The following is a 12,429-nucleotide window of genomic DNA, read 5'->3' as shown; positions in this document are numbered from 1 at the left end:
TTGTTTTACTTTCTAAGATCCATTTATGACTTATATTTAACTTTTACTTGACACATATATGACTCATTTAACTAAAAATGAGTTATAATATGGATTTATGATCCATTTTGCCGGCTCTACGGCAGAATTTTGTCCATTGGTGCGTCGCTTCTGCACTTCAAGTTCTTAACTTTTGTCCCCTCCACAGCACCAACCCCCTCCATGAAGTCATCTCTCAATCGTCCAACTTGCGATGGAAGTATCTTCTCTGTATAAATTAATCCACAACTTCCAGTACTCCATAGAACGAAATCATCATTTCCCATCTTTGATTTCATCGATCAAGCTCATCCAAAGTTAGAAGGAAAATTTCGAGAGCCTGCAAACTATGGGTGATGACCGGGCTCTCGTCCACGGTGTACCTGAAGCCGAACCCCTGTTGATTGCCCGCCCAGCGCCTCCCGCCGATTCCTACAATGACCGAATCCGCCCCCTGCTCGATTCAGTTGACAAGCTACGAAACCTGAATGTCATGAAGGAGGACATACCGCTCCCCACCATCGTCGTCGTCGGCGACCAGTCCTCCGGGAAATCAAGCGTCCTCGAGTCCCTCGCCGGCATCAACCTGCCGCGGGGGCAGGGCATTTGCACCCGCGTCCCTCTCATCATGCGGCTCCAAGACAACCCCCACGCCGACCGCCCCGAGCTCTACCTCGAGTTCAACGGAAAAGTCGTCCACACGGAAGAGGACAACATCTCCGTGGCCATTAATGACGCCACCGACGAGATCGCGGGCCATGGGAAGGGCATATCGAACGCCCCGCTGACTCTGGTCGTCAAGAAAGACGGCGTCCCGGACTTGACCATGGTCGACTTGCCCGGAATCACGGGGGTGCCCGTGCACGGCCAGCCGGAGGACATCTACGAGCAGATATCGGAGATGATAATGGAGCACATAAGGCCTGAGGAGAGCATCATCCTCAATGTCTTGTCCGCGACCGTTGACTTCTCCACCTGCGAGTCCATAAGGATGTCGCAAGTAAGTATACTCTAGCTCACGCTTGTCTCACATATCAATTAAAAACTCGAATGAATTATACAACTCTAGCAAATGGGTCAATACGAAAATTTGATTTTGGGGATTGCAGATGGTGGACAAGACCGGCAAGAGGACTCTGGCCGTCATCACAAAGGCCGATAAAGCTCCGGAGGGCCTCCTCGAGAAGGTGACGGCCGATGATGTCAATATAGGACTCGGTTACGTGTGCGTGAGGAACCGGATTGGTGACGAGTCCTACGAAGAAGCGAGGCTAGAAGAGGCGAAGCTGTTCGAGACACACCCTCTGATGTGCAAGATTGACAAGTCCATCGTTGGTGTGCCTGTCTTGGCACAAAAGCTGACGCAGATTCAAGCCACCATTATGACCAAGTGTTTGCCGGAGATCATCAAGAAGACGAATGACAAGTTCAACGCGAATGTGGCCGAGCTTCAGATGTTGCCCAAGAATCTGTCCTCGGTCGCAGAGGCCATGACGGCCTTCATGCAGATCCTGGGGTCGGCGAAGGAGTCGCTCAGGAAAATCTTGCTGAGAGGCGAGTTCGATGAGTACCCAGAAGAGAAGAACATGCACTGCACGGCCAGGCTAGTGGAGATGCTGAACCGATACTCGATGGGCTCCAAAACTGCGCCGAGAATGACCTGAGGACCAACTTCCTTTTGGAGGAATTGGAGGTCCTGGAAGAGGTCAAAGGGACCGGGCTCCCGAACTTCCTCCCTCGCACCGCCTTTCTCACCCTTTTGCAGCGGAAGGTGAGGGGGATATCGAGCAAGCCGCCGAGTTTTGTGGCTCGTGTTTGGGAATATATTGAGGGAGTGGTGATTCGGGTGTTAATGCGACACTCCGAGAATTATCCTCAGCTTCAGTCGTCGACGAGAAGAGCAGCGTCAAGTCTGATCAACAAGATGAAGGAGAAGGCGATGGATAGGATGATGGAAGTTGTTGAAATGGAGAAGCTCGCTGACTACACATGCAACCCTGAGTACATGTTGGAGTGGAACAGCTTGATGTCCCAGCAGAACATATTCATGGAGGCGATCAACAACGTGTCAAAGCCTAGCAACATTGTCCTCAATGGGATCGGGGAGGTCGACGTGGAAAACCTGAGGCATCGCAAGCAGCATATTCAGGAGGCGTTTGATCTGAAGATGAGGATTACCGCGTACTGGAAGATTGTGCTGCGGAGGTTCGTCGACTCGATGGCGCTGCATCTGCTGTCCAGCGTGCAGAACCTGGTGAGCAACGACATAGAAAAGGAGATCGTGGGTGAGCTGATCGGGCCAAATGGCAGCGGCGGCATCGAGAGGATGCTAGAGGAAGCGCCGTCGGTGGCGGCGAAGCGTGATAAGCTGAACAGGAGCATCAAGCTGTTGAGGGATGCTGCGGTGGAGGTGGTCAAGATTATGCACATAATTTCTACTGATGGGCACTACGTTTATTGATCAGTGTTGTTGTTCTAGTGGGCTTTCCGTTTTCTTTCTCTATGTGTGCTCTTGTTTCGACTGGCCTTTAACTAGCTTCCTAGGATAAGGTGTTTTCCTAGGAAGTGTATAAGTGTGTGTTACTTTTGTTGTTCTAGTAATCAGCTCTTCAACGTCAGTTTTAAAGGTTGTTTCGTGCGTGCAAAGGGGTGTTGATGGGCTTGTTATGGTTCTATTAACCTTGCGTGCACAAGTTACAGAACAAGAAAGGGTTAATAAGAAGAAATCCAAGTCATGCGTGATTCCAATCCCCAATCATTTTACGTGGCATTGTGGATCAACATTGTTGAGATGGAGGCCCAAAGAATTGGATGCCCGCTTTTTAAGAAAATGACACAAATAGTCTATAAACTATGGCCCGATATGCAATGTGATTCGTAAAATTTTAATTTGTTCAATATGATCTATGTACAATAAGCTTCATGGACATTTGGTATATGTCCAATTTAATTCCTGAACAATACAAAAATATTTGATGTTGTCCTAGACTTGATTTAATGGAAAAACAATATTAAATATTTTCATATAATTCACGAATTAAATTGCACATATATAAAAAGTCTAGTGACAATATTGAACAAATTAAAAATTTAAGGACTAAATTACGTATTCAATTGAAGTTCATGAATCATTTATGTTATTATCACCTTACTTCTCGATTGAATTGTTGATGTAAGTACGTAGTTCTGTCCATATCAGTTTCGGGGGCAATGTCAAAATTGGTTTTTGTGATCTTGGGGGCCGTTCGATTGGAATGATGGAACAGTTTCTATTTTGTTTTTGTAAGCAAAAGTAAACAGTTTTCACGTGAAAGTACCGCTTATTTTTAGTAAAAGCCAAAAAAACAGCCAACGTAATCTATTATTGCGAAAGCCGAATATTTTTACTTATTTTAATGAAAAAGTGATTCCATATATCTATAATTCTAGATCAACCAATGAAAAGTTTTGACGTGGAAGAACCGCTAATTACTTCTCTATAGGAACGTGCATTTTTGTTCTTCTTCGTAAGGAAATTGATTGAGATTCCTTAAAGGTGTCCCCAAAATCAATAGAAAGAAAAAGTTGCATCGATTTTTTTTTTTTAAATTTAAAGTTCGTTAAATGAATTAATATTGCTTTTAATATGCGTTGCACTAAACAGTTGCTTTAACTTCTCCCTTTTATTATGTCCATTAAATATGTAAATAATGATAAATGTATTACATAGTAACAAAATGCAAAAACGTAACCAACAGTTAGAAATGATAGACATTATTTAATAAAAAGGTTGATAAAATAAACATTTATTACCAGGGTAACCAAACCTTGCTTCTAATCAAGAACTATATAGATAAACTAAAAGCAAATTAACTGATTTTAATTTTAATGAATATAAGAATTAACATATGCAAACGGCACCTTAATCAATGTTCAATTTGGGCTAAAACTTTATTGTCAAACCGGTCCTGATATTATTTTAATTAGAAACAATTTGATCCTTTTTAACGCACATGAAAATATCATGACAAATATTATAAAAATGAATGAGCCCATGTACAAATATCGGTTCTTTAGTAGTTATTTTCCAATGCGAGAATTTATTTTAACATGGCTAACTTAATAAAAATAATGAATTTTTAATGCTCAACGTCAAAAGACACTAGACGCAGGAAAGAAACTTCTAGTCACTCTTATATGTTCAACTTACTATATTGTGGATGTCATCATCAATGTGGGGATGGTGCTAACTTTTGGTCACATCGAAAAATTTTACATGTCAAAATCACTTATCTTAATTGAGAAGCTACCAAATAAAATGGAAAAGTTATTATCTAAGAAATGTGGAGAAATACAATTATGCTATGGAAATTTACTAATTGTAGTGATGAAATTGCTCAAGGGCTAGAGGTTAGGAGATTTCCAATTTAGAAATTGAAAGTTGTTTGTTCAAAATCTCATCAGTTGCGTGAATACTACTCTAAGCCTGCACTACCTATTAGTCCAAAAATCTGGACTTGATTGTTTCATAAACTTTCAAATAGTTGGCCCTCACTGCACAAGTGGGGATGATCATTAGTACCGTAATTTACCATTTAGCAAAAAAGTTGGGTCGAAAGAGAAATACCAAGACAAAACGTAAAACATTATAACGACCATGTTGACTATATTTGAAAGTCCAAGTGCATTTGGAAAGAGGTTGTATCTTGCTCCATCCATTGTCGGATAGCAATCCCTTGATTGGTGAGTTATAGATATAAACATATCTATTTTTTTTTATTATATAAATAAAGCATAAATAGGACTGATGCCTATATCTGCATATGTTTATAATCCACCAATCTAGAGACTGAAATACCATGATAAATAAGACTAATGCCTATATCTATATATGTTTATAACTGCTTTTGGCGGTTTTCGGCGGTTTTATTTCCTTGAATGGTTCCGGTCAATTGCCTCCATGTCCATCTACGCAAATTTCGTGCCCACGCTCTTATAAACTCATGCTTTTGTCTCTAAACGATTGCTTCTTCTAGACGGTGTGTTAAATGCTTCTTACTTTTGCCTCAACATTATCTGTTTCACGATCCTGCTCATAAATAATAATTGTTCCCACCAAAATGCATGTCCATTTCTCCTCTATCTCAACTCTTTTGCATATTTCTTAACTATGTTTTATCTCTCTTTAAGTAAACACTTGCCAGTTAATCCATTGCCTCGATTGCTTTGTTTTGAATTTGATGGTTTTATGTGATGGGCATGGGCCTAAGTTGGCCCATCCGCCCATGTTGGGCCTAAAAGCCCGGCCCATAATATTAGGACCCATGGATGGAGGGATACGATGAAGGGGTACGTTTCTATTTTTGAGGAAACGTATATAAGGGAGGAAAGAGAGAGACGAAGACACCCTTTGGCATAATAACGTACGTTTTCTCTCTCACTCTCTCTCCAAAAAGAAAAACAAGCGCAAACGGCGACGCCATCTTCCCTCCAAGGCCAATCGACGTCATCGGATCGAACTGGATCGGTTTTCTCTTCCTCTTATTGGCATTGGTGTTTAATCTGTGGCTAACAAGATACGCTCGATTCCGTTGTGTGCTTTAGGATCGGTGATACATGTGTTTTTCCCGGGCTTGTCTTCCGCATTCGTTTAGGGGTTCGATTTAGTGTAGAATTTGATTTTTGGGAATCCGACATTCCCAACAGAATTAATAACCGCTCGTCGTCGCATATTGACAATCCAATATGTACTAATGATATATGTCAATAACGTCAATTTCTATGGTCGCTATCAAGAAGTCACATGCATGGTAATGCTCTTGTGTCATTCATGTAATTGTCTCTGTTTCACGTGTCGAGAATGTGCTTGTCAACGACTTAATTATTTTTGGTGTAATACATTTAAAATAAAAATGTTTTATCTTTTTTTTTCTCAAGAGCCGATTAGAAAAAGGTAAAGAAAAGAAGAAAAAGCTTGTGTTTGGCAATATTTCTGTTATGAGGAATAATTTTTTTTCATAAACACTTTTTTCTATTTTTGTTCCCGAGAATAGTTTCTGAGCATTTGAATGCATATGGTAATTACACAAAATTTATGTTCTTGGGAGAGAAATGCGTTTGGTACGACTCTATATATTTTTATGACTTAGAATTTCTTTTAATTTTAAATAGTTTTATTATATTTTTCTTTTTCTTTTCTTTTCTTCTCCTTCCTCTAGCCAATTGCCGGCTGGTGACCGGCTAGACAAGGGCCAGCGAGGTCGTCAACCTCGGAAGAGCCTCGCCGTGATTGGGCAAGGCTCGACCTCGCCTGTGGCCTAGCAAGGCTCAGGGGGGCCTCATCAGTGGCCGGTAAAGCTCATGGTGGTCGAGTGAGGCTTGGCCTTATTAGATTTGGGTGAGATCGAGCCTCGCCCAAACATAGCGAGGCTCGGGGGCCTTGCTGATGGCCTTGGGACAACCTCACTTAGGGCCGATGAGGTCGGCGAGCCTCGTTTGATCTTGCTCGTCGGGCCGTTGGCCACCGGCTAGGAGAAGAAGGGAGGAAGAGAAAGAAAAAAGGAAAAAGGAAGAAAAGAAAAAGGGAAAAAAAGAGAGCTTAATTCTTGATTTTTGTTTCTTAAGTTGTTTCTAGGAATAAGAAGCAATTTTTTTTCTATTCCAAATCTGTTCTTAGGAGCACATTTATTCTCAAAAATAAAAAAAAACTTATCAAACATGTTTCTATTCTATTTCTACTCCCAATAATAAATGAACAGAAACACTGTTCCTAAGAGTGTTATCAAACGCAACCAAAGTGTGCAAGGAAGGGCGCGTTAATGAAAGCCAAAGTAAAAAAATTAAAACTCTTTGCTTTTTAAAGTCCCATCGTACATAAAAGAAAAAAAGTCCCATTGTACGATTTTCATGGCAGCCAAGAGAAAATGTATGGTCGAACCAGTGCAGTCTCCAAGTACAGCCGACAACCCATCAAAATGTTTGAATATAATTGGTTTATGCTCTATTTGTTTTAATTTATTTCGCAAAAAAATAAATAAATATTTTTTATAAAAAATTATAAATAGTTGATGAAATATATTTTTATTATTAATAATAATTTATATCTAAATATTTTCTTGGATAATTAAAACATTTTTCATTTAGGGTATTTGTGATTATATATAATACAAGCTCATTTTTCGAAAAATAATTTTCACATCTTTTATTTTCCACTAATGTAATTTTTTTCTTAGAAAGGTAACTAATTTTACTTGACAAAAAATCAATCTAATAACGAAAGATTGAAGAAATTGGACAGAATTTTCACAATAATGATTTTGTTGATGATGAGGAAGAGCAACTAATGAGAGACTAATGCTAATATCGTATTACATTAGATAATTTGAATCACAAAAACAGGACAAAAAAACACATCCTAATGAACCGTAGTCATTTCGTTTTTTGTTCTTTGTCCATGCATGCACAAATTTTTGTAGTTAAATCTAGCATGAGAATTTTAGGACCTTCATATGGATAAGTCGAGTCGGGTTAAAAATAATCCGACCTAAATTGATCCGTTTATTTGTCATTCACCCATATTTTGCAATTTACGTTGAGCTGACCATTAAGCCTATGTTTGGAAGATTTTGGAACAGGTTGGGGGAGAGAATTAGAATTAGAATAGAAAGAAAGGCGGTGTGGAAATGGGCGGATGATAATTACACCTTTTTCCAACCTATGAAGCGTTCCCACACAACTCCATCATTGAAGGGTAAAAAATGTCTTGGTCAATGTTTTTTCCTTTCAATTATTTTTTTTAATCTTTTCAAACAACTCAATTATCAATTCTTTACCTTTTTTCCACCCTCAATTGATATTCTATATATATATATATATATAGATACTTTCAAACCATTTCAAGAAAATTCATCTCCGCACATTCTTTCTTGGTTTCATGTTTTTTCGCGTAGATTTTCTCCACCCCTCCATTATTCGAGGCTTCGTTTTCATTAGTTTCTGTATTATTTTTAATATTTTAAAATCACAATTTAGAATTTTCTCTTATGAAAAGGTAATCTAATTTTTTTTTTTAAATGCTTTGCATATAACCTGGTGGCCACCCCTATTGCCGATGCCAGAATTGAACACCACCCTACCACCACCATCAACTCCGCGCCACCAACTGCTGCCACGATCTTTGCTGCCACTAGACTCAGTCGTCACCGCCACTAGAGCCTATACACGGCCACCATAAATACTACTAATCACCACGCCCCAATCCAAATCACCTCCATTAAGAAGCAAGAAGCACAATCTTGAGCTCAAACAAAAAGGAGGCTCTTGATGCAAACAATGAAGAGGGAATGGCCATGCCTCAAAACACAAATTCTAGCCGAGGACTCCAGACCCAAGACTCACTGTTTCGGTTTCTAAAGGTTTAAGTTCTCTAGGGTCGACGTAGATGGCTGGTAGATCAGCGGTGAGCCGTTCAACCCGGATCCTTTCATAGTTGTGTAGAAGCGTGGAGCATTCCGAGGTTTTTTTTTTTTGGCAAAACTGTACTTAAAAGTTCCTACCTTTGAAGTCTAAGTTTACACAGTGGTGTGACTTTGGTACAACAGAATTTTGTCCACTGGTGCATCGGGTTCCCACTTTTGTCCCCTCCGCAGCACCAAATCCCTCCACGAAATTATCTCTGAATCGTCCAACTTGCGATAGAAGTCTCTTCTCTACGTCATAAATCCATAACTTCACTACTCCATAGCACGAAATCATCACTTCACATCTTCTATTTCTCCGACCAAACTCATCCAAAGCTAGAAGGAAAATCTGAGAGGCTGCAAATAACGGGCGACGACAAGGCTCCTGTCCGCAGTGAACCTGAACCCAAACCCCCGTTGGTTGCCCGTAGGCCTCCACTCGCGGCCTCCTACAATGACCGGATGCGCCCCCTGCTCAATGTAATCGAGAGGTTGCGAAACCTCATGGTCATGGGGGAGGGCGTCCATCTCCCCACCATTGTCGTCGTTGGTGACCAGTCCTCTGGCAAGTAGAGCGTCCTCGAGTCCCTCGCCGGCGTCAACCTGCCACGGGGCAGGGCATTTGTACGCGTGTCCCTCTCATCATGCAACTCCAAGAAAACCCTCAAGCTGATCGCCCCCAGCTCTACCTCGAGTTCAATGGCAAAGTTGTCCCCACCGACGAGGACAACATCGCCAAGGCCATTAATGATGCCACTGACGAGATCGCGGGTCATGGGAAGGGTGTCTCGAACACGCCGCTGACTCAGGTCATCGAGAAACCCGGCATCCCAGACTTGACCATGACCGACTTGCCTGGAATCACGAGAGTCCCCGTGCACGGCCAGCCTGAGAACATCTACGAGCAGATCTCAGAGATAATCATGGAGTACATAAGGCCTGAGGAGAGCATCATCCTCAATGTCTTGTCCGCGACCGTTGACTTCTCCACTTGCGAGTCCATAAGGATGTCGCAACTCGCAAGTACGTATACTGAGACACGCTTTGCTCCCATACCAATTGAATACTCAAATAATTTATTTCACTCAGGGAAATGAGTCTATACGATTATTCGTTTTTGCGTTGCAGATGGTGGACAAGACAGGCAGGAGGACTCTGGCGGTCGTCACAAAGGCTGATAAAGCTCCGGAGGGCTTGCTGGAGAAGGTGACGGCGGATGATGTCAATATAGGGCTTGGATATGTGTGTGTGAGAAACAGGATTGGCGCCGAGACCTACGAAGAAGCAAGGCTGGAAGAGGCGAAGCTGTTCGACACGCACCCTCTGTTGTGCAAGATCGAAAAGTCCATCGTCGGTGTGCCTGTCTTGGCACAAAGCTGACGCAGATTCAAGCCACCATGATGGCCAAGTATCTGCCCGAGATCGTCACGAAGATCAATGACAAGCTGGACACGAACATCGCCGAGCTTGAGAGGATGCCCAAAAATCTGTCCTCGGTTGAGGATGCCATGATGGCCTTCATGGAGATCATGGGGTCGGCGAAGGAGTCGCTGAGGAAATTCTTGCTGAGAGGCGAAATAGACGAGTTCCTGGACGAGAAGGACATGCCCTGCACTGCCAGGCTGGCGGAGATGCTGAACCAATACTACGACGAGCTCCGAAACTGGACCGAGTACAACCAGACGACTAACTTCTTATTGGAGGAAACGGAGGTCTTGGAAAAGGCCAAAGGGATTGGCCTCCCGGATGTCCTCCCTGAAACCGCCTTTGTCACCCTTTTGCAGCGGAAGGTGAAGGAGATATCGAGCAAGCTGCCGAGTCTTGTGGTTCGTGTTTGGGACTGCATTGAGGGAGTTGTGATTCAGGCGTTGATGCGACACTCGGAGAATTATCCGCAGCTGCAGTCGTCGATGAGAAGAGCGGCGTCTAGTCTAATTAAGAAGATGAAGGGGAAGACGATGAATAGGATGATGAAGATTATAGAGATGGAGAAGCTCACTGACTACACTTGCAACCCTGAGTACCTGTTGGAGCGGAACAAGTTGATGAACCAGCAGAACAATTTCTTTAACTACTATAGAAGCAATTTGATAAGGAAAAAGCAAATTTCTCGATGATAAAGGGGCGCACGCAACCCTTAATTATCTAAGGTAAAAGAATGAAATGATTTTCTTTCTTGGGCCCAAGCTTGCCCACATAGGCCCAATATGTAGCCTTTTCCATTCGTTGCCCAATTACTGAATGAAATTGATAGGTCGTTCAGCTAAGATTTTCTCTTAAAACTTTCGGGCCACATTTTATGTATCCAATTGTAAAATATATATTTGTTGGATATTTTCTACATTAAATGGATAAAAACTGCCCGACCGTGCGCACATAAATAACTTGGGGTGGGGGAGAATGTCTCGGATGTATTGCCAAGTCATCAATCCAATGAGACAAGGACCATTGGATTGATGGGTTGGACTCAAACTCCACGATTGGATCGTGAGATGTTGATTGATATCCACCAAGATGTATCTCCACCATCGGATTGGTTGATCAATGACTAAATCTCTCTATCATTAGATTGTAAGGTGGGAGTGAATCTCTACTGTTAGATTAGTAAGTGAGATTAGCACGTAGATAGATCTCCACCATGAGATGAGATGTGAGATTTGTAATTAGAGGGACTTTTGTATAAATAGAGGAGTCATCTCCTCATTTGCATCATCCAACTTTTAAGCAATAGAATACTCTTCTAGAGCATTTCTCTCTAAAAAATGGAACTTTATAGTCAAGATTTTGACTCTCCTCGTTAGTAAACTAATTAGTAGACTAATACAAAGAAGTTCATTATTAATTACATATCATAGAAAAATTCTCTACATGATGGAACTTTATAGTCAAGATTTTGACTCTCCCATTTAGTAAACTAATTAGTACTCTTATTCAAAGAAGTTCATCATTAATCGCATATCATAGAAAAATTCCTTGAGGAAATTGATGCTCAAGAACTGAACAATGAAGCTTATTTTTGTCTTCAATAATGAATTTTGTCCTCCATGACTTCCCCTTCGACTACAGTAAATGATGGGTTATTGATTTTTCCTTCAGCATCTTTCAGTTAACACTCTATTTTTTAGTTTGTGCTTTGCCTCATCAATCATTTCTTGCCTAACACTCTCTATCTTTCTGTCTATACTTGCTGTAAACTGCTTTATCAACCTCCTCTCTTAGCCTTAATTTCTCCACTTCCAACTTTTTAACGTCATCTTCAGTTGCCTGATTTCCTCCTCATCCAACCCCTTTACTTCGGTCCAGCAAAGTTATTTTGAGAGGCTCAAATAATAAGCTTTTCATAGGTGCAAAAATCATGTCAATTAAATATTGCATGAAAAATTAATGCACGATCAAAATTTGGATTTATTTATTTAGTAAGGTTTGATGCTTAATTTTAACTACAAATATTATCCACATGGTTTCTAGTGAGTCAGGAGTTTCTAAGGGTTTGTCTTGTCCTTCTTTGTTTTCAAATAAAATAGTTGAAATGAAGAGTGATGAGGAAAAACAATGCCGTATAGTTGATTCTATTGAAAGCAGAATTGGTTGTGTACAAAATGAGCATATTGAATTGCAAAATAAGGCCAATGAAATGTTGAGCATGCATGGCACTCATCTAGGATTGAATGGTTATAGCTTGGTCCACTCTATTAATATGCATCAATAGGCTAACAATCAGCAGTCCTCGCCTAGTTCCTTATTGCAACTAAATATCCGAGACTTACAACACAACTGCATCTCAATTTGAGAACAAAGCCCCAGCTAGAGATGAAATCAAACTATTGAAGAAGAATGCGATAATCTTGCGGCACCAACTGAGTTAGAGGGGAGTTTATAGAGATTTCACTGTTTTTCCTTAGTGCAATTGAGTATCCATCAGCAGCCTTGTTCGTCGTTGCTACTTTTCTACATCGCGGTACGATAAAGCTTT

The 12,429-nt window shown here is 41.2% G+C and overlaps 2 pseudogenes; both read left to right on the top strand.

Annotated features, from left to right (window-relative positions):
• Positions 1-367: 367 nt before the first annotated feature.
• Positions 368-2,479, top strand: LOC104441408 (annotated as a pseudogene).
• Positions 2,480-8,437: 5,958 nt separating this feature from the next.
• LOC104442921 lies at positions 8,438-10,573 on the top strand (annotated as a pseudogene).
• The last annotated feature ends 1,856 nt before the right edge of the window (positions 10,574-12,429 follow it).

This window comes from Eucalyptus grandis, chromosome 4 (assembly GCF_016545825.1).
Source record: "Eucalyptus grandis isolate ANBG69807.140 chromosome 4, ASM1654582v1, whole genome shotgun sequence".
In the NCBI taxonomy this organism is placed as follows: Eukaryota; Viridiplantae; Streptophyta; class Magnoliopsida; order Myrtales; family Myrtaceae; genus Eucalyptus; species Eucalyptus grandis.
The sequence above is the reverse complement of the archived record's forward strand: the minus strand, read 5'-3'. Positions and strand labels throughout refer to the sequence as shown.